Source organism: Scomber japonicus, chromosome 24 (assembly GCF_027409825.1).
Source record: "Scomber japonicus isolate fScoJap1 chromosome 24, fScoJap1.pri, whole genome shotgun sequence".
NCBI lineage: Eukaryota > Metazoa > Chordata > Actinopteri > Scombriformes > Scombridae > Scomber > Scomber japonicus.
Window position 1 is genome coordinate 10999683 of NC_070601.1, and position 15296 is coordinate 11014978.

Below are 15296 nucleotides of genomic sequence, written 5' to 3' on the forward strand. Positions count from 1 at the left end.
TAGTGTGTGTTGGGCAAGGCAGCGGGCACTGGAGCGCTCTGTTCATTCTCTTTCCGCTAAAGAATCAATAATAGACCAGCTGACCGCACTATGACCTGTGTTACACGTGTGTATGTGTGTGTGTGTGCGTCACATACACACACACACACATACACACATTCACATCCACTGTCCATGGAGAACAAAGCATCGCTGGGCAGTGGCGGGTGTGGCGGGGGTCTCCAGGAAGTTACACTTGGCTAAAGCTTCCTGGACTGAAACAAGGCTGATGGTTTTTCTAAACAGTAATTTAATTAAGTAGTTTTCTTAGCATCACATTGTTACTAATGACTCGCAATATTCTGTTTACTGTCAAAGCAGTTCAGTTATAGTCACTTGTTTTTAGGTTTTAACCATTTTCGCTGTAAAAAATAGATTTTTGTACAAAGAAAAAAAAGTCTGTTTTTAGCTGTTTTTTATGACCTAGAGAACTGAAATGTTGCTGCTTTCTGGTGCAACGTTGTCTTGTGATAAGAGTAACCCTGAATTATCTTCTTTTTTTTTTAAAGCTGACAGTTTGCCCAGTCTTTATATTAAAAGTAACACATTTCCAGATTTTCTTAAAAGAATAAGCAATAAAAAAGAGCCCTGATTTATATTTCATACATTTACACACTAAATATACAGTATATAATACACTAAAGGCTTCAAATATGTGCTAATTGGAAATGTGGAGCAAGGCCACACGGAGATGGAGTGGTGTTCAATAAGATACGTGACAATAGTCCAGATTGAAGCAAAAAGGATTCACAGTTACAAGCATCAGGCATGACAAAAGTATTCTGCAGTTGTTGAACCATCATTAGTCCCCCACCCCACCCGGGGGCTGAAATCTGCTGTGTCCCAGCGAGGTCATACATTCCAGTCTAGTCATGGAAGACTGTCAATCTCCATAGGAAGCTGAAAAGTCAGTCAGTCCAGACTCCACCTCCTCCTACAGGAAGAGCTCTGGGGTATGAAAAGGGCCTCTTAAGATGTTTGGGGGTCAGAAGTGAAACACAAAGAAACACAATGATCATATTGTCATGTGTCACTGACAATAAAAGAGATACACTCTGAAAAAGCAGAAAACTCGCTATGTTGTAGTTGCTGGATTAATTATCACATATTAGGATTTTTTTAATTTAAAAAAAACAACCTTCTTTGCTTTTTTTAAAGTTTTTTTAGTTTAATTAATCAAAGCCTACCACAAGCTGCTCGAGCATCTTTACAACTTCTATAAAGCACATGTGAAGATTTTCCCTGCCTTTAAACGTTTGCTTTTTCTTCCACGTGTGGCATATGCGGTCAATCCGCCGAACACATGTGCGACGTCATGCGTGGCTCGTGCGCACACATCACATTTAAGCTGCGCGTAAAAAGGGCCGCCATGTGTCTCATAAAAGCCAACGCGGTTTGGCCTGAACTCTGTCATCTTCATCAACGACATCATCCAGATTCTGAGGGTGGGGGTGGGGGGTAAAACAGCATGTTATAATCCCTCGCTCTTTAACTACCTCACAGGATTAACAGGGAGGGGTGATCCGGGCCCCCACGTGGAAAATAAAGAGTCTTATGGAGACTTTACTCTGATCCCGCTGTGTTAAATGGATACGGCGGACCAAGTGCAGAGAGCTAAAACCAAAAGAATGCCGTGTACTGTTTGTCGTCTCAAGTTCCTGCTGCTGGTGTGAAAAACTAACTACTCTCTAATAGGATCAACATATGCTTACATCCATGAACAATTAAGACGCTGGCACTGAACAAACACATCCATGCTCTAAACAGCGTTAATGGAAGGGGTAAAGATCTACACAGAACAAAGAGCTCAACTCCTGCTTTCATCCACTCAAGAATTTGCTTTTGAAACTGTTCAGTCGGAAGTCCAACTTATCTTAAATGACAGTTGTGACCCCACTTCCTCAAAAATAAAAACCAAACCCTACACATCCTACATGTGAATGTTTAAATGCTCCTGTGAGGTAATGTCCTTAGGCAAGCAGGAGGGCCGCGGTTACAAAACCACCCCTCAACTGAAACTCTTTCGGTCAGGCTGTGTGAAATCAAGTTTGTCGTGAAATTCGACAAGTAGAGAAAAGACGACAGGAAAAAAAAAAAGAGTGTTCAGTTAAGTGCAGCTGCTGAAGAGATGACAGATATACTGTGTGGTGAAAGTTGCTCGAAATTAGAAATTAATTCACCAGAAGTTACTTGAATTTACAACAAAATGTGCTTTGGGACGAGCTCTGGAAATATATCTGGAAAATATTTGCACTTTGGGTTTTTTGGTTGGTCTTCTTTGGAGCGTCATAGCTGTCATGTGTTTGTCTGGACATCAGGAAGTTAAAGACACAAAGTTGTCTGGCTGTCTTGCATGATTGCTGTGTGATAGTTCATCCTCATGGGTGGCATATTTTCGCTTGCCAAATGAGAGCTATAAAGTGTGTGTGTGAGGAGAAAGTGACTGCGATTATTCTGGTATGTTGGATTTTACTCTTCACAGTTGTGGTAAATAAGAGAAGGTGAGTCCGGGGACACATAAGTCAGATTCCCTCCACCACTTTACATCTGAGGCCCGACGCGTTCCAGCTTTTTGGCACAGATGTCACATCTAATCTCTGAATCTATATATATATATATTTTTTTAGAACATTCCAGGATTGATGGAGTGGCACATTATTTCTCTGGGAGTGGTTTTTATGAAGACTGTGCATGTGTGTGTGTGTGTGTATACTGTTCTCACGGTGCTGACATATTAGAGCTCTCAGACTGAAAGGGTTTCGATGGGAAAGAAATGCCCCTGAGGCTACTTACACAACCATTTTGACTGATTGACAAATAAATTGCACACACATGCAGACACACTGTGCTATGAATGTATTGTACATCTATCTGTATTAATGGAATCACGCTGAACCAAAACCATAACTGTGTACTTGTTTACATCCAGTTCAGTCTGAATCATGGTTGCATGCTGTATTTGTTGATATAAGCAGATAATACCAATTGTTTTTCATATAAATGTAGATATATGTCATCTTTATTTCATTAATCTGTCAAGAATGAGGAAGTTAGGACTAAATGCTTTATCCAGAAAAACAAACATGATCTTATAAACAATACTGAGATATGGTAATGCTTAACTGTGACTGATAAAATCCTAATCCTAGTTAACTATACTTTAAATATGCAGTAAAAGTCTCACTGTCCACTTTTGAGAAACATTTGTGCTTGTATTAATGTCTAATAAGGTTTTTAAGGATACATTAATTGGATACAGATTTAAATTGATTGACTACATGCACAGCTGGGAAGCCAGTGAGGGATTGTGTTCTTGTCACTGGACTCTGTTTGGCTACAGGTGCCTGCGTGGAGGCTCTGCTGGTTGCTTGAATCTCTCCATCCCAGTCAGTTTTGGGAATGATGATATAAGCATGTGACACGATCCACAGTTGCATATTTGTAGAACCTGCTGAGGTCTGGAGCCAATACCGAACATTTTTCAAGAAGCTTGAAACGCATTATACCAAATTAGTCTCTACTCAACATGTTTGATGGAAAAATGATCGCTACTAAACCCCAGGCACCTGTTTTTTCTTTTCTTTCTTTTTTCTTTTTTTCCCCCTTGCAAGCGATCATTTTATCTGCTCTGCTTCAAGTATCTATTTAGTGAAATCATGCTCAAATCTGGTGGCTGAAAGACTACAATTGTCATCTGCTCAATTCTGTTTGGCAAGTGCTTAGACGACTGCTGAGTTGTGACCTTAATTTGAGTTTCAGATCACTCCACCACACACTCACACACTCACACACACGCATACAGGTCAAAGTGGACTGAGTGCCCGTCTCACTCTCCACTGCTGCTATCAGACCACAATCACTTTGTCACAGCTCAAGTGGAGCTAGCGATGCATTTTTCCACTTATTTATGCTAAGTATTATTATTCCCACCTTCTAAAATTCATGCACACACTCACAAGATTCAGTGAAAGAGCTCTACTCTTCGTGCAGGATTAGTAATGATTAACCAGCTTCATTAACTCAGCCGGCTATTCAGGTTTGAGTGAGCAAGGAAGAGAATTTAGTGACTCGTATACAGTGGAGTTTACACACATTCCTCAGATAGGGCGCAGTTTGTGTATATGTGTGTGCGTCAAACAAGGAGAGGGAGATGAAATGCTGGAGGGTGGCATATTGATGGAGGAGAATGGGTGATGGGTAGAATACATGCAGAAGCGGGGTGGTCTTAAGTAAGGATTCACAGTTTTAATCCTGTGTCCATGTGTTTCTCTTTCTGTAAAACAGTTTCAAATGTTTGATGATTGATCCTGCGCTCGGGGGTGTTTATGAAGGTTCATTTAATCAAAAGTGGCTTTGGGAGTAGCTACTGCAGCCACACCAGTCATATAAAACCACACTCCACTGTTTGTGGGTCATAGTAGCTTACAGAGCCATATGGAGAGAGCTAGGAAGTATGTTTGGATATCAGTGGGTAAAAACTTTTGTTGTGGCTGCTGAGGTCTAATAGATTCATCTCTCCATTGTCCTCCTGCTGATCTAACAACTATATAGCAGTCCTATTAAATGCAAAGGATTTGATTTAAATATCTTGTAACTGTACAACGCTCAAATGTTCCGTTTCACTTGGAAATGCAAAACAGAACAGAAGCTAAAGACAATCTAACTACTGGGACTTAAAAAGAAGAATTTAGGGAGTAAATAAAACTTCAAAATTCAGAGACAAAAATGGGATTTTGAAAACTCCCATCCTCAGTGGAAATTATGACATTGGATATGGAAGAAATTGCAAGAGATGATGAAGTAGGATGGACAGAAGAAGAAAACAATGAGGTTATCCATTTTTTATAGTCTGGCTCCTGAAACCTCCCAGGCAATTTAAAGGTTTCCTAACACGCCCTGTTAGCAAATCAATGGTTTGCAAGGCAAAGTAGAAGTAAGGACCTGTTTCTGACATGTCAAACACAGCTTCACTCAACCTCACCCTGGTTTTCCCTATTCAAACTCATTTTAAACAATTTGTACCTCATCACCTATACGATGGATGGTGTCATTTAAGATATTCCTCAATAGTCCGTGCAATGATTCAGGAGCTGAATTATCACACTAAAGCTGTGATTTTTCACCTCCCACTAAAGAACAGTTGTAGCATCATGCTGCAGAAAGAGTTCCAACACAGATCAATAGAAGACCAAATAATATGACAGATGGATGTCATATCTACTTGAAAAGGTCTGAGAATGTCTCAGAGACAAAAAACATAACAGTAATTTTGTTCAGAATCGGGGTAAAGGTTAGTAACGTCAAATATCTCAAGCTTGTTTTCCTCAGTGTAAATGCCAGAGGTTATTTTGCATAGAGTTCAGTGTTGCCAAGAGTATACTGTCTCTGACATAAATCCAGTCTGCCAGTGACAGCTGATAGAGAAATACACTGACAGATTTTTGGATGATATTTGTGGTCATTTTTCGATGCATAGATTGCTTTGAGCCAATACCACGCACGCACAAAACCCACTTCTCCTTCAACTATTAACTGTGGTGTAGATACAATACCTGATTTTCTTTGCTTCTTGCTGCTTATGTAACCATTATGCAATACCTTCGTCTTCAAGGTCAGGCCCCATTATTGCTGCAGGGCCTTCATATTAATCTGTCTTTAAAATGTTTGAAGTTCGCCCGATGCTTTAGATGTGCCTGCCAATGATCGGGGGGGGGGGGGTATTTGGAGCACACACTCTAGAGTTGCTTTTGCTCATTCTGCAGACTGAGCCAGCAAGACCTCATTAAATGCAAAGGCAGGAGAAAAACAATACGCAGTGAAAGCCGATACCCACGTTTAAATGATTTTGTGCTAATTTGCAATTCCTGTAATTCTATGAGTGGTGCCCTCTCACAGCAGGAAAAATGTGCACTTACTGCTCAACTTGTCATTTAAATAACAATGAAAAGCAGTTGAGACAAACAAACTGTTGACAAATTTAAAAAAGGAGGGAGAAACATGAGTAAGAATTTCCATAAAGTGCATAAAAAACAATGCAGGAAGGGGTCGCACACTTAAACTGGATCAAGCTGCGTATTGTCGGAGTACATTGTGTCATTCTTCTGTGACTCAAGAGCATCAAGTGTGGAAGTTAACACCAAAGTGGTTCTGACAGTTTGTGACTCTGAGCCAGGTTTTACATTTTGGTTCTTTTCAGGAGGGAGGAAACGTGATCACTACAATATGCTCAAGTACAAACATGGCTTTTGTTGCCAGATTGTGACTCTCTGAGGAAAATGTTGGACAGACTGTCCTCATCTGCACACTGAAGAGGACAAAATTGGCTCATAGTTGTTTACAGACACTAATATGCATCGCAGTTCTTTCATATTGTTTTGACATTTGACAAGCACGGAATGGATGTTTGACCAAAAGAACCCATTAACAGTGTTTTTTCTGCATTAAATGGAGGTTTTTCAACACCAATATTCACCTTTTTTGGTCTCGCTCCCTTTTGACAGTTTTTCACCTTTTAATTCAACCTTTTGCTCAGATTTTCCATTGCAAATCCAGATTACACAGTAGTTACAGTATGCATGTCTGAATCAGCCATTATTCTTCGTTTTGGTTTATTTAACGTCAAGGCTGCTAAATAATTACTTCCACTGTGACTCTCTTGGTAATTTATTTTGGTAATTTCTTTGATTAAAGCAACTGCGAGGAACTTTTAACTTGGTTATGAAACAGTCTCATGATGCCTCTGATGTCTGTGTATGACCCACATAAGCAAATGACACCATCAGCGAGAAGATTGGATGTTTCTATATGAGTATTCGAAGTGCCTGACACCAGGGAAGAATCCCTGTGCAATCTGATGAAATGATTAACGGCACACAATCCAGGGGAGACTTTGATTACATTACATGTAGCATTGTATGAGGGAGGACAAAGGTGTTACTAGTTAAAAGTAAAGTTAGACTTGTTGTCGGCTTCCTGACTCAAAATAGACTAGAAAAAAGAAAGAGGAATCGCAGGTGAGATGAGAGCAGCCATGTTCGATCAAGCGACAGTGTGAATGAAGCGAGGGAGCGGTATAATGTGAACAAAGCAGTGACTCAGAGAAATAAAATGTTATTTTCTGATTGTTTCACAGCGGTTGTGTTCAAAAGCACAAACAAACACACCCACACCTTTGCACAACCCTGAGGGAAGGTGCTGCATTGCTGGATTTGGTGTGAACGTAGCCCTACATGCAACTTAGGTGTATTAACAGCACTAAAAAAAAAAGTTAACTTTGCCTCACCAACATCATATTACACTTATTAATCTTACATAACCACAAACAGATGCATAACCTCATCGCTATGTATCCTGCAAACAGCTGTGTTTAAAAAAAGAAAAAGTTAAAAAATAATTTCATCTTGCTTTCACTTGCTTCCAAAACAAATGCATATGCTAGCCAAGATTTTACATTCTGGGAAAGCACTACCACTTTTGTCCACAGGGGTCACCAAAATCAACACAAAATGTAAGTTCATTCAAGTGACTCTAATTGACTACTCTATAAAATGTCATCTTCAGATCGCTTTTCTTTTTAGCTTCAATTTCCATGATAAAAAACAGAAAAAATGGAAGCAAATTGTCTTATTTGAGAAGTTGAAAGCAACAAATGTTTTAGATTTATTTTAAATGACTTCACTGTGATTCATTTTTGATTCATGGATGTACAATCTAATAATGTCATGACCGAATGCCATACATTATATCTATTATAGCTGGATATAGACACAACCATTTACAACTAAGTCACAGCAGCTACCCTTTTTTTTTTGCATTGGAATGGATGGTATGATAATCACATTATACTCTATCTGCATGACCTGCCACACAGTAGGTTGATAATCTTGTATTCTACAACCATTGATAAGCGTGATACCACAAAATTACTTTCACATTAGGTTATGTAACATGTTATACGCAGATAACCAAGATCCATAAGTGGGTATTTGTTTCCACTCAGGCTGAATCAGGACAACCCAAAACAGGTGGAGAAGCCTATTAATCGTTAGTGTCTGACAGGTACATGTACAAACATGCGTGCACATGCACACACACGCAAATTTGAACAGCGCTGGCTGACAAACGAGGGTGGTCAGTAATTACAAGCAGATGTGAACCTTTCAAGGGTTCCAGGTCAGTGAAACCAATCTATTACATGCATGCATGAAGCCAACCTGTAAAAGAAAAAGAAAGAAGAAAAAAACAGAGAAGTGTTGAAAAATACTTGTGCATTCCTCTAGTTCAGCCTTATGGCACAGTGACTCTGCTCAAGGGTCATTTAAAGCCAGCTGCAACACAAAAGGGAATGAAAACAAACCAAAAGTACGACATGAAGAACTTTGGAATGTTCCTTTAATGTCTGTATTTGCTATAAGTGATCTCTTCCTGGGCCTCTGGTACCTTCCTGGAATATAACTGCTCATGTCATCCTTGATTGTAGCTTATACAAAGCCGACCACGTGGTTTTGTCATTACCAGATGTGTGTATGTGTGTGTGTGTGTGTTGTATTACAGAACATGTCTGTAAGTCATAGATACTGTTGTGCATGTAACTGGCAGCCAATGTTTGACTCCTATTGGCAGATCCATTATTTCAATTGTATAACTTGATGTGAATGTACTAATTTGTATCACTGGAAATAAACAGGGTTAACATGTTGCATTGATTCAAGTGAACTGCATGACACCACCGGTCTATAGCAAGACTAGAGGCTCTGTGCAGCTGTACTTGCTGATGTCAGCCTGCTGACATGCTCTCTATGGCAGTGCTAACATACTGATGTTTAACAAGTATCATGTTTATCATGTTCACCATCTTAGTTGAAGAGCTGAGACTGATGGAAATTAAGTTTCAGTTCTGTTATACATCAAAGTATTGGAGAATTTTACGTTTTCACCAGATGTTGGCATTAGATGAAAAGCCACCAAAATCATTAAGATTCTTCCTCTGGAGACTATGAATGCAATTTGCTAGGCATTTAAATAGTTTTTGATATAAATAGGTCTGGACTAACTGTTAGACCAACCAGCTGAATGATCAATAGACTGGTATTGCCATCCCGGGAGCCACAAGGCTAACGTCGTCTCTAAAAATAACAGCAAAACAGACCATATAATGAACATCTGCTATAGATTATAAAGCAGGCTGCATCGTAGTTACCATGAAGTAGAGGAGGAAATCTGACATGTTATGTAATTATTTTACTAAAACGCAAACAAAAAAATCACTTTTATCATCATTCATGGCACTTACATATCTCTTACACAGAAGACTTGCAGACTTTATCTAGAGATGCTGATACTAACCTTATTAAGTGCTTTGAATATCTGCCAGATGTGACTGATCTGCATTGTTTCAGCTATGAGTGTTTCATTTAGTCATAGTGTGTTGCAGTGCTGCTGCGTATTTTGACTTTGGTATTGGAGTGGGTATCAGGAGAGAAAAGGTTGGAATGGTGCAACAGTCACTTTTTTCAAGCTGACACTGAAAAACTAACCAAAGACTCACCATTGAAAAGCCTCAATTCAGTTAAATCTACTTCCGCAGGAGGCCACACAACACAACATACAGCCTGTCTTAAACACTTTCACACTGTTGATTGCTCAAACCAGTGGATTAAAAGCTTATAGCAGTTTTTCCCCCTATGAAAAGAGGATTTACTTCATTGTCTCCATTTACAGTTGTACTGGATAGGGATATTTCCAACAGCGCTTAAAGGCAACGTGTGTGTGTGCATACATTTCTTTGAGAAGTGGGGATTGTTTTCTCTTTTTCCCTCATCACACATGTATACACATGCGCTCACACGGTCACATGCATATGACCAGATGGGGACCAGTAATAACATGGTTTGTCAATGCGTTGCCACGGCGCTCCAGGCCAATAATGGTCACACTGATGGCTCTCTGGTGTATGGATTATTGAGCGGAAAAGGAGTGGTGGTATTTGTTATTGGCTACATTATGGCTGTCAGGACAATAATGATACAAAAAGGACCTTTTTTTCTTCACATAAACATTTATACAAGCTGTATTAAAATGAACATTTATAATGATAACAGTTATGATACATTTTATTAACTGTTTCCAAATCAGCTTGACAGAAAACACGGAGGAGTCTTTCTGTGGTCACAGTGAAGTTATTCACTGAGCAATGTTTTTACACAGTGCATCTCAGCAACAAGTGTGCGTTTCAGGTGCGTTACCATAGTAATATTTCTTTCACTTCCTGGCCCCCTTTTGATTGTCTGTGTATGTGTTGCCACGGAAACTGACATATTCCTTTGCCCGTGGCTTTTTGCACCATTTGTCCCTTTGTCTGAAATAGAACAGAAACCACATGCTGCACTTCACTGTATGTCCTATTGGCATTAGTCATCTAACTGCACGCTGCCAGTCCAGTCAGCAAAGCCATTCATCTTTCCCCGTGAAACATCTGTCAGCACCGGCAACACAGACAACACAGACAGCACAACAAACACTCAATCCCATGCTCGATAAATTCTTAAGGCATTGTATAACATTTTATATAACATGCACGTATGACTGAGATGTTGTTTGGCTTTCATGAAATGCACACTTAAATCACCCTTTTGTCTACTGTTTTTCTTTCTTCCTGTTTTGAGTTTGATCAAAAGCCTTTTCATGATTTAATATTGTTTATTTCTGCTCGTGCAAAAGTCAGGCAGGTGTTGCAAGTGTTAAAACTGAGAGATTACTTGATCCATTCCAGCAAACATCATCTACAGGGGTTAGAAATCGCTTTAATAAATACAGAGGGATACAGATGATGTGTAAAGGCTTAGCAACCAACTATTTTGGAGACAAACAACAGGAGTTAACGGATTGTGACAGGAGCTGCATTGTAGATTTGTCTCTATACGGTCTGTTCAAACAGTGTTACATCTCACTAAGCAGCCACGTCATACTGGGCTCTGTGATAATGAATGCTTTAGTTGTATGTTCCAGAGGAATCCAGTGTTAATGTGCACTGCAGCTTAACATTTGTGGGGTGAACAGTGAATGAGAATAACATGAGGGAATATGTTATGAGGATGTCATGTTGCTCATTATGTCTACTGTCATAGCCAAACAAAATAAGGTGACTATCCTGATCTCAAGAGGAAAACAATGAGCACAAGTGTATTTGAGCAGCTTTCTAACTGGAGGGTGAAAAAACAATGTGAATCCCTCCTCTTGATAATTTTATCATGAACTCCACATGACATCATGGCCATCAGTCAACGCTAATGGTTTGAAGTCCAAAACTGTTCCAAATCAGTCTTTAATCTTGGGAAAAGGGGCTTCTTTGCTGAGGATGTAATACACAGCTTTCCACAACTACTGCATCATGTTGGAATTTGTTTCCCCTTTTCCTTCTTTTGACCACATGAAAGCTTCTAAACCAAGATTTACCTTCATCTTTGAGCAATGTTCTGTCACTCCCAATTGACTTTTTTGATGGTTGTCTGATGCAGAACAAGGCTGTAGTTAATTTATGGGGGGGAGGTTGTGGAGGTTTAACACGTTAGAATAAAAAAAAAACACATGGTGGGAATTTTAGACTTTTATAGCCTGATTCCTGTATTTCTAGACTGAGCAGATACGCATTTAACTTCTTTTAGGGCTTCCAATAATACAAGTAGAAGGTTATTCCTTGCAGTGTGGAGAAGGTTTAAAAAATAATAAATATTTGGATTAGTTTGAAAAACCCAAATAATTCAAACTGTTCTGAGGTGGACTGGGTGCACCATGGGTGTGATCTGCAGAAATCATATGCAGCAGCTCTGTTTTGTTCAAACTACTCATAGTACAAAGATTGAATTGTGGTGTACAAAGATAACAAGTCCAACCGTGACAATGTTGATGGACATCTGCTTTTAGTATCCTCAAATAAACTGAGTGAAGACATTTGGGTGCAGATGTATTTAACTAGAACATCCTTTTGTACATATTTAAACTGTGCCAGGGGCCAAACAGTGTGTGTGTGTGTGTGTGTGTGTGTTAGTGTATGTGTAGCAGAAGATAGACCGTAAACTCTCGCTCATCGTTTGTTTGCACCTCAGGGTGTTGGTATAATTCCCACACAAACACTGTAGTGTTCTCGTGCAGTTTGTCGAAATTCTGACTAAACACCAAGTTAAACCATAGCTAATGAAGACAGAGTCATAGTAAGGTCAACCATGGCAGAGACATGGCAGCAGCCTAATGACTTTTCACACCTTAATCAAACTATTCCTCCTGGGTTTGTCTACACATCACAACCCTGTTCCTCTGGTAGAGGCCTCTGGTGGCCTGGCAATACTATAAAGTGAAAAGTGGAAAGTGTCCTCTATTACTGTGCCTGAGTCCATTCATTTGAATCCATTGCTCTCCAAATCAAGGGCCCAACTCCTACCATCCTCGCCACTATTTATCGTCCACCCAAGCCGAACAATGCAGGAATTCTCTGCCTTCTGAACAACCTTATGTTCTGTGTCCCCAAATTTACTATTGCTGGGTGACTTTAATATTCACTTGGATAGCATCAACAATGCCCGCCTGAAAACGCACCTTTTCAGAGTGGCATACTCTGTCTCTCACTAACTATACAATCTTCATTCTTGTTTATTTATTGTACTAATGCACTTTGTAGTCACACTCATATTTATTCTTTATCTTTGCACTAAATGTCACCTGATTTATATTGTTTGATGTACTGTTGTTGTGTTATATGTGCCTTGTAAGGTGACCTTGAGTGCTTGAAAGGCGCCTTTAAATAAAATGCATTATTATTATCGTTATTATTATTATTATTTACTGTCACACCTCTTCATTAACATGCTGGTGAAAACTGTGAACAAACCATACAAAATATTCAGCATCTGTGTTTTTAACTAAATATGACATTGCATGACCATTAACATAGATTTACATCACTGTATGCACTTTAAGTAGAAGTTAAAATGTCTACTAGCATGTTTCCTAGCTTGTAAATGTAAATAAACTCATTTTTAACCACTTATCAAATATATTTTTTTTATCAAAGTGTTAGTATTTATCGCTTTTTAACATCCTTAACATTAAATAAATGAACTTACGGCATTGCTTCTATGATGCTTTTTAGCGGAGGTAGGCGGATTACATTCAGAGCATGCACAACATGTCTGCCTTGCTATTCTGAACAACCAGGGAGTGAACATGAACAGGACTTAAGAGAAGATGTCAATACATCATTTTAACTGAAACAAGCACAAATAATTATTCAAAGGAGAAATTTGTAAGAAATAAAAGAATGCCTTAGAGGCAGCACAAACACAAAGCAGCTAAATAGCGTGCGTTTGATTAGGTAGGCTTTTTTTTTCTATTACCTGAAACAATGAGTTCACAGGACTGTAACCCTTCTGCAGCTGAGTAACAGCAGGCAGGCAACAGGAAAGTTAATGTTGTCCTTATGTTGTAAGCAAGCAGCTATCAGCAGCCTATTTGATTGGATGAAAATGTTCTTCTTTTTTATGTTGCCTGCTTTATTTTACCTAATGCCTCAGAGTGGAAGGGAATGACTGAATGATGGATTGACTTTTTTTTACTGTAAGTGTTGCAATATGGGTATTTGGGATGTGAGGTGACTCACGTCTTAAAAAGAATGTGAGAGGAGGAGGGTAAAGTTAGGGGGGCAAATAGTCCGTTGGACCCCCTACTTCCTGTGCCCTTCAACTATGCAGGTTGGTTTTGGAACGTCTCGGTTTGTAAATTTGAATGAGCGTCACTGCGGGTCACACAGGCTTTCAGCTCATTGTTGCCAGAGTCCAGCAGTGATACCAGGATTTAGTCCCCCCCTCCCTTCACTCTTCTGTCAGCATTCCAGGGGTTTTCATAGGTTGACACTTAAGAACTGAAGCTCATCCATCCTCTTCAGAAATCCTGCTGGGCAGAACCAGCTCGACCGAGGACGGGCCTCTTATTTAACTTTTCCAACTGTTTGTCTTTTCTCTTGCGGTGTGTGTGTTTGTGTGTGAATGTGTGTGTGTACAGGCATGTGTGCACCCCTCAAGCTGTGTGTGAGGTCAAGCGGGAGGGAAAGGGGTTTCCTCCAGCAGCGATAAGGAAGGGCATACACATAACAGCGCGGCTCGATGAAATGCTCTATTAAAGGGGGCAACATGCAACTTGTTTTTGGCTGGACTCGTGACAGGATTATTCACACAAACACACGAACACACACACACACACACACATACACGCATTCACTCACTCAGGTGGCTCTCCAGGTCACCTATGTCCACATCTTATTTTCCTCCCATTGCTGAATGACGGCTCTGTTGCTTCACTGCGCAAAGTGGGGTCAAATAACAAGAGAGTTGACAGTGGGAGGACTGATATAACAAAAATATTGCCAATAGAACCCTTATCATGAAAAGCAAAGAGTAGTTTGTGACATAAAGACTCAAAGAAAACCATTTTTCTTGAAGACTTCATCCAAGGGGCAACTTGAAGAAACTATTTTTTCAAGATAAGAACTGATGCAAAATGATTGCTCACTGCTTGAAAGAGTACAAAAAATAATAAACACAAAGTATACTTGTAAGCCCTCTGTCAGGATAAGGCGCTGGATAAATTGAAGCCACTCATATGTTCATCAAAGCTAGGGCGGCTTTCTAGCAGTTCATTACAATTCAGTTTGATTTTGATCACGGATTAAACCAAAGCTGCAAAGTAAACCTGCCTGCTGCTGAAACATGAGTGCGGTGACTCAGACGGCTCTCTCTGCTTTCCATATGCTAACGTCTCTCCCTCGACATATGCTTCACGTTCTTCATGCTAGTTTATGTGTAGACAGCATACTGCAAATCCATCAGTGCAAGGCCATTTCAGTGCTGGAGGGTGTCCTCACTTGCTCTTCAGAAAAAGACAAAACTTTGTTCTTTTCTTAAGTGCAAACAGTACTAGCTCTTTGTGTTTCCTATCTTTGTTGGCTGTATCATTTTTAATTCACTGTGTTTTGCAGACTTTTAAGTTTAATCAGCTGTTATCTTAATCCTTTTTGTTCTGGATGGATCCATGCATCCATCCATTACAACCTTAATCTATTCCTTTATGTTCTGTCCTTATGTCAAAACAGCTGAGACAACCTCAACAAACTGTTTACAGATTGATTTTTAAAGCAGAAAAACATCAGTGATATTAAAAGTTGATATACATTCTAATATTCTAGTCCTTCTGGCAGTCTTACCTTACTC

At 39.6% G+C, this 15296-nt stretch overlaps 1 protein-coding gene across 1 annotated transcript in view; it reads left to right on the forward strand.

Annotated features, from left to right (window-relative positions):
• The window catches only part of LOC128354166 (rho GTPase-activating protein 6-like), an 81638-nt gene that overhangs the window by 47419 nt on the left and 18923 nt on the right, over positions 1–15296 (forward strand). The window lies entirely within an intron of this gene.